General features: G+C 32.4%; 1 pseudogene; it reads left to right on the forward strand.

Annotated features, from left to right (window-relative positions):
- The first annotated feature begins 11,949 nt into the window (after window positions 1-11,949).
- LOC145095370 (F-box/kelch-repeat protein SKIP11 pseudogene) lies at window positions 11,950-13,245 on the forward strand (annotated as a pseudogene).
- The last annotated feature ends 584 nt before the right edge of the window (window positions 13,246-13,829 follow it).

Raw genomic sequence — 13,829 nt, forward strand, 5'->3', positions numbered from 1 at the left:
ACATACAATGTATATCATTAAAGCCCACGTCATAAAGAAAGACGACATACATTTTTGCGTGTCATAATTTTAATTTTTTTTTTAAGAATACACATTTTTGATAGATTTACTAGTTTTCAAATTAAGTAACACATTTAAATTCTCATAATACAAAATAAAATATCATACGAAAGAAAGATAATTTATTTCACAAAATATCATATGTCAAATAAAAATAATCATTCAAATAGTAACTAAATGTAATAAATCACTAAAATTGAATAATATTTATTATATAAGAAAAACAACATTAAAAGGAACTCGTGAGTAAGTTCTCATTTGATAGTTTCCATGATAGGTTTAAGCCTTGCAACTTCATCACTTAAAGATGCATCAACTGAACCAGTGTTGACTCTTTTTCTACAAGTTTCTTTCACTTGGGGCATAAAATGACTTATGTAGTAAAAATAGTAAGTTATGTTTTTTTCAATTCAAATTAATTAAATTGCTTGCATTTTAACCGAAAAGGCCTAAATGCATAAAATAACAACTTACTTCAACTTATTTATAGTAAAAGAAGCTTAAATGTAAGAAATAACAAAGTGCATTGCTATTTTGTTTGTAAAGTATTCTTTATGTTTGGCTTGTATCCCCCCTGAAAACATTTAAAACAATAAAAGCGTAGGGGTATGAACTCACTGTTAGTCGTGTACAAGCGTTCAATCAACGAACTGAAATGAAGCCCCTCGAGTTGTAGTGTATGGCACTCAACGGAATCCTAATAACAATTAAATACATAAATATATCTAGATTAACGATTTTGTTAGATAAAGTATTAGGAAAACACTTGCTTTTGGTTAGGGAATGTTACCGGGACTTGATTGAATCGAAGAAAGTGGGTTTTCAACCAATTACACCACTTAGGGAGTGTGTTCGGCTGTGAAGGGAGTGTACGGCCGTGAACCGTGTACGACCGTAGACTGCCTCTCGAAGGGTGTACGACCTTTGAAGGTGTATGGCCATGAACGAGTGTACGGTCTATGAACCTTTGAAGGTATACAGCCGTACACTCAAGAACAAGAGTGCTGGAATCGATGAAAAACGTGTCCTAGATGCTCCGAAATGAACCCCCAATGGTGTTTTTCGATGTTTTATGGAAGAATAAAGGTGCTTTAGGGGTGTACGGTCAAGAGTCTAGAGAGAGAAAGAGAGGGTGTTTTGCTAGAAAAGTGTAAATGAAGCGTGGGGTCTCGTATTTATAGGGGTTTTCGTTGGTCGGTGATGGGGTCCACCCGACGTTGGCTGTAAACGAGTGTACAACCGTGAACTCAAGTTAGGCCGTGAAATCGGTCTTGTTCGAAGGAATTCCCGAAATTTCGCGTGGTTTTGGTTCCGACTCGTATATGAAGCTCAACTATATAACAAAATGACTTTCCAAACCAAAGAAATTCGAAGGGACTCAATAAAATTCAAATTTTATTAACGGAATTTGGTCACTGGAAACGGAAAAAGATTCGGGTTGTCACATAATATCAACTAAGTCTGTACACCCAAGTAACAACAATAGAACAATCAAACCCAATATATATATATATATATATATATATATACATATACATATATATATATATATATATATATATATATATATATATATATATATATATAGTCTATGGCCAAAAAGTAGATCTAATGTTCAAAAGGAATAAAATACATAAACATCTGATTTGCATGCAAAACCATGATGTTAGTGGTCTGATTGTCCTTTTTGTCCCATGTTGTTGAATATAAATATCCTTTTCACAATAATGTAGCAAATTTCATATCATTAATAATCTCATAATCTAAACTATAATTTAACATGTAAGTAACAATATTAACCTCAATAAACCCATCAACAGAGAAATAAATAAGGAATTGTCCATTTGATGAGAACCTTGCACTTTTAGGGTGACTTTTTTTTTTTCCAAATTGCAATAAAGTTATAACAGAAAGGTTAACAGTGGAACTGAATTATTTACATGAAAAAATATCTATGAAATCACCTTAATAGTATGACCAATAGTTGTTGAATACTTATCATCTACATCTTTGTTCATAGTAGCTATTCCTCTAAACAAATCAAAATGTGTTCTAGCTGGTAGTAACCCTAAAAGAGCCAAGTAAAGTATTCTCAATAACACAAATCTATGAGAAAAAGATAAATAATATATTTTAAATTGCATTAGAATCAGACATTAGATAATGGTGTAACCTTAGTGTTGTTGTCACTTCAAAGCTTGACCAATTAGAGCTATTAAATGTGATGGTGGAACCACAAAGATTTCTCCTACAATAGTTGAAAAGGGAAAAACAGGAAAATTAAATTTTGTGTTGTATTTCTGGGATATCTGGAAAGGGTATATATGTACAAGCTACAAACATTAAGCAATCTGTGCACGTTATTTCTCTTTTGTTGACTCATGATATTCCTGAATAATAATAACAAAAAAGGACAACATAATTAGCACAATCACTAAACAAAACATTGTGCTTTGTTATTGAAATTTCTATAGAATGAAGAAATTACAATCCTAACCTCATGGGGATCAAAATAAGTTCTAACAAGAAGATGCTCAAGTCTTAAGTATGAGACCGTACATGATCGTCCTCCCTTTTTGTCTTGTTGCTAACTGGGACGAGTTCGTCAATGGTGAGGGTTTCATTTGTCTCATTGTGTAGGGGATGTTTGAACTCATCATTGTGTGTATATGTGGAAGAAGAGTACTTCACCGATGGTGTAGGATGTAAAAAAATCTACTACCCTTTTCACACCTGAAAAAATCATGTTAAATGACTAAAAAACCTTTTATCATCTTTTGAAATATAGGCTTTTAGTGAAAACAATAACACCCTTTATATGTCTAAAGATTTTTCATCACTTGTAAACCCTGAAACTATCAACTAACAGACTATATTTGAGCATATAAACTATCTTCCACATGTTTAAGAAAGTTTTTGAGCTGAAACAGAAAAGAGGAATAGAAATCTATGTGAACTGACTATGTGTATATTTATATTCTAAAACTAAAAGTAATTAAGTGAATTTGAATTCATTAAACAGGGGTTGCCTGCATTAATTACTTGTACCCTCATTTGAGAGATTTTTTTTGATTAAAAACATTAGGCATAATAAATGTTTCACCCAAATTCAAACTCTAATTTTCATGGAAAATTAGGAATTGATGACAATTTTCATGTGGATCACACTTTCCATGTGTAAAGAAAGATGTTAAAAACAAAAGCATTGAATACATATAAAAGAGCACTTAGTAAAAAGCATATTACCAAGTCATTGCTTCAATTTTTTTCAGCTTCCATATATGGCCACATCAAATATTTTACCAGAGCTATTTTCCAAAACAACTTTCACTACCTTTACTAATAATGCCAACATCAAAACCCATTGTACCCATATACAACATGTTTCTAGGTTTTGCTAAGAGGACCTATTACAAAAAGAAAGCAACATCTTATTAACCTTAGAAAAGAATTAAGTGAATCAATCCTACAAAATTTCCAAAATAATAAGCAATTAATGACATATTTATATAGGTTGTGTTTCTTTGTAATCACAAAATTATACAAAAGGATATCCAAATAAGAAATTCATAGTGATTGAGAAATCCCTCGTAAGCAAATAACAATAACTAAAGCTTTAACAAAATTAAATATTCGATCATCATATGAAAAAAGAGTACAAAAGTAATTCTAATACTAGTAATTAAGTAGTCAATTGAAAATAATATCGTGAAGAGAGGTGGCGCCGGTGACTGAGAAAGAAAGAAAACCAACAGGTTGAATCAGTTGAAAATCAAATTATGAAGAGACTTGGTGCGGGTAACTAAATGAAAAACCAACGGGTTGAAAATAAATGATCTGATTGTGGGGATAGATAATCCTGAAATGGGATAATGGTTGATCGTGGGGATAAATGATTGTGGAGGAGACAACAGTTTATTGCTTCATCTTCACATATCGACGGTCATGAATCTTGACAATTCCTTGCTTCGTCGTCACAGATCGACGATCATGATTCTTGTCTAAGAGGTTGATTAGTTGATCGTCATTGTGTGCGCCTGTGCGGTTTTGTTCCCCTCCTTCTCTATACTTTCCTAATCTGATGATACCTCTGAAATGTTATGTATTTCCATAAGGTTGCCAGAGGAGAAGTAAGCATGAGGTTGTCGGCAAGGCGAGGCGAAGGAAGGTCGTCGAACGGATCGATTGTAGAGAGTAATTGAGTGTTCTTTAAAAAAAGCCTTAGAAAATAATATTCTCTGAGATATTGTGATAAGAACGCGTGTTTGATTAAAAATTATAAAGCGACACAATTGTAGAGGACAAACACTTAAGATAAACGCCCTCTGTGTTTTTAATTTTTTTTGTTGGACACTAATTTTAGGGTACACAGAAATGCGTGTCCTCTATCCTTCAAAGTTTGGAAAGCTAACATTTTTTTTAAGACATGCAAAAAAATGCGTATAGTAAATCAGTGCGTGTCATTAAAAGGTTGTTTTCTAAAAATTTAAACATGAACAATGTCAAATAGTTTAAAACTCCTAGTCAAACTTCCAAATGAAAGTACCAACTCTGTATCTAAGCAGAATAACAGTTCTTTACTTTAATATTCCGTTTATATAAATAAAAAAAGGTCGAAGATAACTATTATACAAAAATATCATTAATAAAATTATACCGAAATTTTGAATATCATTAATAAAACATAAACCACATAAGTAAAAAATGATTTCTAGGTTACTCGGTTCTTATTTGATAATATACCATAGCACATAAAGAAGAAGACATTAAACCTACTAAAATCGAAAAGAAAAAGGAAAAAAAGCAAGTTATAGAGATTAAACCTTTTGTAACTCATCAAAATTATAGAAGTTATTGTGGTAAATAGAAATTACTGCGATATTCAACGATATAGTTGTAAAGGGTTTGATTTGAGTGGTGGGAATGAACCTATGGGTTTTGGTTTGAAGTCGGCTACAAACCATAATTTTGGAAAAATAGTTTTTTTTTTTCACCGCCAACAAAACAAAATTGTTAATATCTATTCTAACGTTTAGTCATAGTCTGTAATCATTTTGGTCAACAATTATAATCATTATATAAATGTATAAGAGAGGGTTATTCATATATTTATTTGCTTATGTGTTTTATATGATATTATGTAAGTATTTAATAATAAAATAAATAAGATTAAATTATGCATAAAAAATAAAAGATTATTTAGGAAAAATAATTTTAACCTAGTTAAAATGTACATTACAAGGATTCTGGAGATATAAGGAGCGTTAAAATACGACTTCATATGAAAAAATTATGCTTCTGTGAAATTTCTCTATTAAATCGGCATAACTCTACGTATCGTAAAAAAGTAAATTTTCAGTAAAATACTTTTTAGCTTAAGTAATCTAAATGAAAGTCATAGTAATCGTTAAACCGAGAGCATGAATATAGAGAACATCTAAATTTGAATTTATTAGAGGAAGTTATGATTTTTCTAAGATTCAGCGTAGTAGTATTCAGCTCAAAAATTGAATTTTAGATCGGTCGTTTTTTAGCCAAGCAACCTAAAAGAAAATTAACTAACTCGTTAATAGGAGTCCAATGATTTAAAGTCTGTTAAAAACGGACACTAAATCAGAGAGTTATGCATTTTATATGGGCTTTAAAAGTCTAAGCATGTATGACATAAATAAAGTCAAAAATAGACGACGAAGTCTAAATGAAAGTTGTAGATCTCGTCGAGAGATTTTAGAGGATATAAAGAACGTCGAAAACGAAGCTCATATGAAGAAGATATGTAATTTTAAAAATATGAAAAATGGTACGCGTGCACGCAAGGAGTGCGACGCGCACGACAAGACAACACAACCCCACCACTTCATGCCACGTGCTAGGCCAACATTTTGCCACGTCACCTTCTTCTGACCAAAAGCGCGACATGCCTTCACGGTGCGCGACACGCCTGCCCCAACAATTCACTATAAATATATCTTCAAGCCCCATTCGATCCTCACACCATTTACATTCATCCTCTTGAGTTTCTCTCAATTTTTTCCTACTTTCCCTTAAGTTTTCTGCATTTTGGCGAACCCTGCAACCCCTGAGTGCCCGACGCTTAGTAGTTATCCAGTAGAAGCCCTGTCAGTGCAATTTCCATACTTTTGTTTAGGAAATCTATGTAAGTTAAATTACATTCATCCCTATTTTAGTGTAATTTATATTTATAGTCATAGTTGTTGTTAATTGTTATGAATCTATAAATAAGATTTATCAGTACTTCAAAGTCGTTATAATTATTGATCTACTTATGGGAGAGGTTTAGAATGGTCACGTTGGTTTGATTGTTGAATTTCAGAAAGTCTATATGACGAAATGGTCCTACCTACCGACTGTCTTGCCTGGCTGATCCTTACTTGATATATCTTGAAGTAGACTATGGGATGGTTGAGGAATCTAAACCCGTAGGATAATAGTTCCATGAAGTATGAAATTAGACTAAGACTTAGCATTATATACATCTAGGTCTTTTGGAAAAGGTGTAAGGCGAAACTCTACCCAGTTCACCAATTGCCAAACACTTTGTTAGGTGAGTGCCTAGTTATTATCGAGAACGTAATCTTAATTTAAAAAGTAATATTATTATTAAGTAATAATAAAAGTTTGCATGTATTATCTATGTTATGTGCTATTTGTATAAATAGGATAATAGGCTTAGATATTGTATTGGGAATAGATTGTCTTTAGCTATAAGTCTTGCCTTAGGTTTAAGAATAAGACTTGTAAAGGTTGCTTAGTTCTCATGGTTGCGATAGAAAGTGAGATCAAAACGGAGTGAAGTCCTACTATTTCTTGGATGACTAGAAATGGTGGGTCCAGATCAGAAAATTGGCAAGTATGTATGGGTCATCGACTAGAGTAGAGGACAACATTTGACTATTTTAGGCAGTTTTGTGAATTACGTTACTAGAATGGACTTATAACCCATGGACGTAGATAAAATAGGATACATAAACATTGGTTGCCTTATATGACTTACACTGGCCAAGGACATCCCTAGCTGTGTAGTCAAACAGATACTTAGACAATTCATCAGGTATGGTGATTCTTCAAGATAATTGTAGAATTAGGATTTTTAAGGATTGGTTGGGTTGGGTAGTTAGTCTTAGGTCCAATTCTATATACACCTATATTATCTGATAACGTTGTTCCGCGGGATTGATATTATTTATTGTCATTAAATTATTATGGGCTTGAAAACCCTATGTATCTCAACAGGATTTCCCAAACCCGACTCACTCATTTCATGCATCACATGTAGCATATGTAAGGCTATTGAAATCTAGTTAGGATGTCGAGTGGAATAAAGAGATGTGTCTGTAATAAGTAGTTTTAGGACCTTTTATATTTTACGTTGTAATGTATGTTTAGATATGAACAAATGGCATCCTCAAGGTTAATAAAATAACTTTCATTATCTTTAAAATGTTTTGTTTAACTTGGAATTTCCGCATCTCAATTTATAAAGCATAAAAAATATTTTAATTGGTTCTGAAACATGGCAGATGTCACACATGTATACCTATATGTGTACAAGTTATATGATAAACAAAAAATTGGAATTAGTATGAATTATAGACCATAAAAAACAACCTTCCATGGAGCTTTTGGAGCCATACCGATATCAGTCCTTTACAATAAAATGGATTGTAGGGCTGATTACACCCGAGAGATGTTGTGGTAGTCCTACGTAGAAAAAGAATCGCATATGATTAATGCTAATACATCGAGGAAAAAATAATGAAGACTAGAAAAACCTTTTTGATATAGATGTTTAACCTTTTTGATAGTGAATAACTGCAATTGAAAACTAGAAAAACAAAACCAATGAAATGAAAATTAGAAACAAATAAAAAGGAATCGCAAAAGCATTAGGGTTTACCTCAGCTTATCTAAAATCTGAAAACAAAACCAAGAAAGCTCAAATCACTTACATATCATTGTACCACATGGTGGTGGAAAAGAAGCTGATTTGGGAGCTTTATGATGAATGAAGCGACGCCGATCAAGGTCAAACACGACCCAGATGCTGATGAAGTCAGACACGATCCAAATGCCCAACTTCGTTAGAAACAAATAACATTGACAATCCCAAGAAGCTTATGACAACAAAAGTTAAAAAGTTGAATCAGATAGGAGAATCACCCAAAGTAGTCTTTGAAATGAATCTTCTACTGGTGCGACATCACTAGGAAGAAAGACGAATTAGGGCAACAGAATCCTAAAATATGATTGAAATGAAATTTTAAACCACAAGATGTCTCAATAACACACAATAATACTGAATACAATGTTTTGAAGACATAAGAGTAGGTGGAAAATAATATGGAGCTTGCGAGAAGCAGCGGGGGAGCAAAACTGGGTGTCGAAAATCAAAAGTTGAGAAAATAAAGTGTTTTATGAAATTGAATCTGAAGAGCCGAACAACAACCATATGGTAGTGGTGACATATGATGGAGACGATAGGTTTTTAGAGAGAAATAGTCACGAAGATGGTGAGGCTGAAAAAGTAGCAAGAGATGGTGAAAGGAGATGGATTAGGGGTATTACTGATTGATTTATCGAGAAAGTAGTAGAGAACAGTGATGGGAAGAGAAGGAACGCCATATAATTTGAAGTCGAGTTAATGCTCATAATCTCCAAATGCTAGGGTTCTTCAGTTTTAGGAAAAGGAACGGTAGGGAAACTGGAAGCCGATGAGAAAAGAAATCGGAGGAAAGAAAATCGGAGATTGATGATGAAAAGGAAATTGGAGGTCGATGAGAAGTCAGAAAAAATTAGAAGGCAGTGAATATACCCCCAATAATACATGAACATAACACGTGTTCAAGACAATTAGCTAGACATTGACCGCCCAGTCAAAGGACCAAATATGCCAATATGAAAAACTGATCTGGCCAAAGTCTAAAAGGGCAAAATTTTACTATTCATTAGGCTTCCCAAAATTAATATGTATATATAATGAGTTATAAAACTTGTCAAACTTTTAATTAGTATAATAAACTTATGATATGTTGTTGAATGTAAAATAATATAATTTTAATGTTATAATTTTTGTGTTATTAATCTAATATATATTTAATTTTTTAATATAGAGATGATCAAAATATAAAATAAACTTAATATTGTGTACTCTTAAATAAAACCTAAATCAAAAAATTATATCAACTAAAAAGTTTTCCACAAGTTATTTTATAAAATAATAATTTTTTACAAACAAATCATGTTTTTGCATTAAATTCAAAAACTACATTACTTTACATTTAAAATATTTGTTGGTATTTAAATTAATTTTCATGATCGAAATTAAAAATAAAATAGTCATATAAAATTAAAATAGTAACCATAATTCTTATGAAATGGGTTGAAATAACATAAGTCTTAACCAAACATGAACATATTCTTCAAAGTTTATTCATATTTGCATATAAATTTCAGTCAATGCTCACATCTGGTCCGAAAAATAGACATTTAACTTATAAATAAAAAAAATATACTGGAATGTCATTGATATTTGTTTTAATAGTTGATATTTGTTTTAATAGTTAAAAGTAACACCAAATCTAGAATGCTATTCAATTTTATTCTTATGCAAATTACATGTAAATTAAGGTCATTGAATAATATGATTCTAACATATGTTTAAATTATATTTTTCAGATATTATAATTTTATATATCAATTTAGTGTAAAAATTATTATTTCATAGTTAATATAATTGATATAATAATTTTCAACCATATATATTTATGAAAGATGTAACATCATTTTAAATTATGCAACACTGATTCATCTAGAATAATCAAACTTGTCACATGTTACTCACCTGTTTAATCTGTCACTAAAATATTTCAAAATCTTATACTAAAACAACTAAGATAGATTTTTTCTATTGACATTCTAAATTTAGCAAACGAGGTCGGCTGAAAATTGGTTTTTTCATAGTAAGCTTTTATACCTATTTAATCCAAACAAGAAATTTACAAAAATCTAAATAATTGTTTATTAACTAATTATTTGGTGGATTACAAGGTAAGTCAATAAGCCATTAACCTCACATGTGTTAACCTCACATATAGAAGGTTCAGTAATCAGTATTCAAGTTTTTGAAGGTTACAATTAGGAGTTAAGACAAAATACGTATAGTATTTCAATATTTTATCTTTAAAGGACGAACATTCTTTACTATCCTAGCAAAAAACGGAAGTCGCAGTGGACAACCATAACCCATGTTAAATATTTTTTTATTTTTTTATATTCAATAATCATTCAGTTTTTTACTATAATATATTACTTATTGTTCTACAAAGTTACATTTTATTAAAAAGGCAAAATAAATAAATAAATAAATAAAAACATAATAACGTTACTTGAAGATCTTGTTTTAAAATTGTTGCATCATTTTCATTATCATTTCCATCACTTTACCAATTGAGTTTCAAGTTAGGGAAAATGACTTAAAAGTCCAATGAAGTTTCCAAATCATTCAAGAAAATCCCAATTATGTTTTGTCTGTTCAAAAAAACCCAACAAACTTAACATTTTGTCTAAAAAGTCCAACAAAGTTCCAAACCGTTCAGAAAATTCCAATATTGTTTTGTTTAAGTTTGTTGGGTTTTTTTTAACAGTCAAAACATAATTGGAGTTTTTTAAATGTTTTGGAAACTTCATTGGTTTAACAAGTCATTTTTCCGATACGGTAATAAGCCACGTCATCCGTTTCTCTTATTTGACTTTCAGGAAAGTGTAACTTAGTTGAGCTTTTTAGACAAAATGTTAAGTTTGTTGGGTTTTTTTGAACAGACAAAACATGATTGAGATTTTTTGAACGATTTGGAAACTTTTTTGGGCTTTTAAGTCATTTTCCCATCAAGTTATTGAACATAGTCTTGAACTTGGTTACCATTTTGTTCATGCATGTTCCTCAATTTTGTATAACAGTAAAGTAAGAATTGATGTTAGTTGTATTTATTTTGGGAAAACGTTGGTAAAATTTTGAATTGTAGTTTACAAAAACAGTTAAAAATAAATAAATAGGAGATCGAATGTGTCAAAATTTTGCAAAGTGGAAGCCTCAAACTCATCACACCAAGCTAGTGGCACAGTGGGTCGTGTGCTTCAAACCACATCGGCGTTGTGGTGCCGCTCCTAGTCTAAGAAAATATTTGGTCAAAGTACTAAATTGACAACTGTACAAAGCTTACGACCAGGTTGTTAGAAAGCAGATATTACATGGTGGTTGGACAAATAAATTGTTCACAATTCAGAAAATAAACGTAAAAGACACGTGTAACAAGTCGTGGGGCCCTTACGCTGTCACCACTCACCACCGATACATTTTTCTCTCTAGATCGCTCGAATTTAGTATAAACTATCAAGTTATAAATAGCAATAAGTTGGTGAGCAAAATATATAATATATAATATATAATATAATCAATAAATACTTTAATTTAATACTTCAAACCTCGTTTTCTTCCTTCTCAACAAATTCTCCGTCAAACCCCCTTCTGATTCCGATTCCAGAAGGGAATCGCCACCAACAGAATCCTCGTCTTGCATGTTTTTGCTCTAATCTTAAGTCAAAAATCGTTGAAATTCCGATCGATTGATATTTGTATGCAAAGAGTATGTGTCTTGATTCCAATTCAATTACTGTTTCACTGAATTATTGTGTTTTAACTTTTATTTAATCATTTTATGGATTTTTTTAAAGTACATATTCTCGATGATTACTTCTCATTGGTTTTGCTTTCGTTACAATTTTGTAGACGACGAATTGGAAGAAGAATAAACAACCAGCAAGAGATTTCCTTCCACACGTCATTTTCCTTTGAGTCAACATCAAGAAAACATGATGCAATCATTCGTTTCCAAAAACGATAGCCAAGAAAAACAGCCATCGGAAAACAACCGTGGTCTAGAACTCACGTTAGGATATGGTGGTTTTCCGGTGGTTCCACCTCCACAAGATGATGCTAATAATTCTAAGAATGTGGGCCATGATCAATCCAACAAAAACCATGGTCTAGACCTTGGATTAGGAACCTTACTTGTTCCCTTAATCCCACCATCACAACCGGTTAACCACCTTGCACCCGGTTTAGACACAGCCTCTTTGATCAACTCCTTAGGCCGAGACATCTCAATCACATGTCTGCTCCGTTGCCCACGAACCACCTATGGTTCAATAGCATCACTAAACCGAAGCTTCCGAGAACTTATTAGAAGTGGTGAAATTTATAATCTAAGACAAGATAACAAAGTTATCGAGTATTGGGTTCATTTTTCTTGTCATTTCGCAAAATGGGAAGCTTTTGATCCATCTACCAAAAAATGGATGAAACTCCCTGTAATCGAGTCAGACCATTGCTTCCAGTACTACGATAAGGAATCCATAATTGTCGGCACCAAGCTACTACTTCTTGGCAAAGATGTAATCGGCCATGCGACTTACATATACGACTTATTAACAAATTCATGGTCGGTAGGTAAGAATATGATTGAACCCAGATGTTTATTCGGGTCAGCAAGTCTCAATCATATAGCAATCTTTGCGGGTGGCATTAATCAAGCCGAAGAGATAGTGGACACGGTGGAGGTTTACGATAGTAGATCCGGAAATTGGGAGATGCTTCCAAGAATGATTAAACCAAGAAAAATGTGTTCGGGGGTTTATATGGATGGGAAGTTTTATGTCATTGGAGGGGTAGGGGGTGGAGGGATATCTTTGACATGTGGTGAAGAGTATGATTTTGATACGAAAAAATGGACGGAAATACCTAATATGTCTCCGGTGGATGCAAATGGTGGTTGGAGTGCACCACCGCTAGTGGCGGTGGTAGATAATGAGTTGTATGCTGGTGATTGGGGTGAAATGGAATTAAAAAAGTACGAGAAAGAGAGGAAGGAATGGGATGTTATAGGGAGGTTGCCAGAAAGGGCACATTCGGTGAATGGGTGGGGGGTGGCGTTTACTGGATGTGGGAATCGGATTATTATCATTGGTGGACCTCGGAAAGACGATAATAGTGTTGTGGAAATATATTCTTGGATTCCGAGTAGAGTGGTGCCGGAGTGGAGCCTTATTGGTCAGATAAGATGGTCATATAATAACTTCGTTTATAATTGGGGTGTGATGGGTTGCTAATAAAAAGAAGTTTTAAATACCATATTAGCGATTAGGTATAAATATATCAAATGGTTTTTGATGTAATGACATCAATTTATAGATTTATAAGTACGATTAGTTAAATGCAACACTTAGCCGTTCTAATTAATATTTAGATGTTGTGGTAAGATTGCGAACAAGTTACATACTTAAATAATGATCTATGTTTAAGTTTATAATTTGGGTTTGTTAGTATAGGCATGATTAAGTGAACGAAAACGCTGACCACTTTATGGGTAGATTAATGAAGCAAAGTAGTAAATCTTATCTTGGTTATGATAAGCAATTGCATCAACTCGGGTACGAAAATTAAATCTTACAATTCCATTGTAGACATTGTTATTTAAGTAGATGCATCAATTAATCAACTCGATGATATAGATAACAATCAAAGTAATATGTGAGAAGTCAAGAAAATAATTAAGTGGTAACGTACATACATATATATAGTGGCTGGCTACAAGTTTTGAGAAATTACAAGATCGTGGTGATGGATTTAAGTTTTTATATAGGATTTGTAGGTGATAATTCCACTAAACAAAAACGGAGATGCTTTTGTCTCT

The sequence above is a fragment of the Lactuca serriola genome, chromosome 3, assembly GCF_051521515.1.
Source record: "Lactuca serriola cultivar US96UC23 chromosome 3, Lser_US96UC23_V15, whole genome shotgun sequence".
NCBI classification, from domain to species: domain Eukaryota; kingdom Viridiplantae; phylum Streptophyta; class Magnoliopsida; order Asterales; family Asteraceae; genus Lactuca; species Lactuca serriola.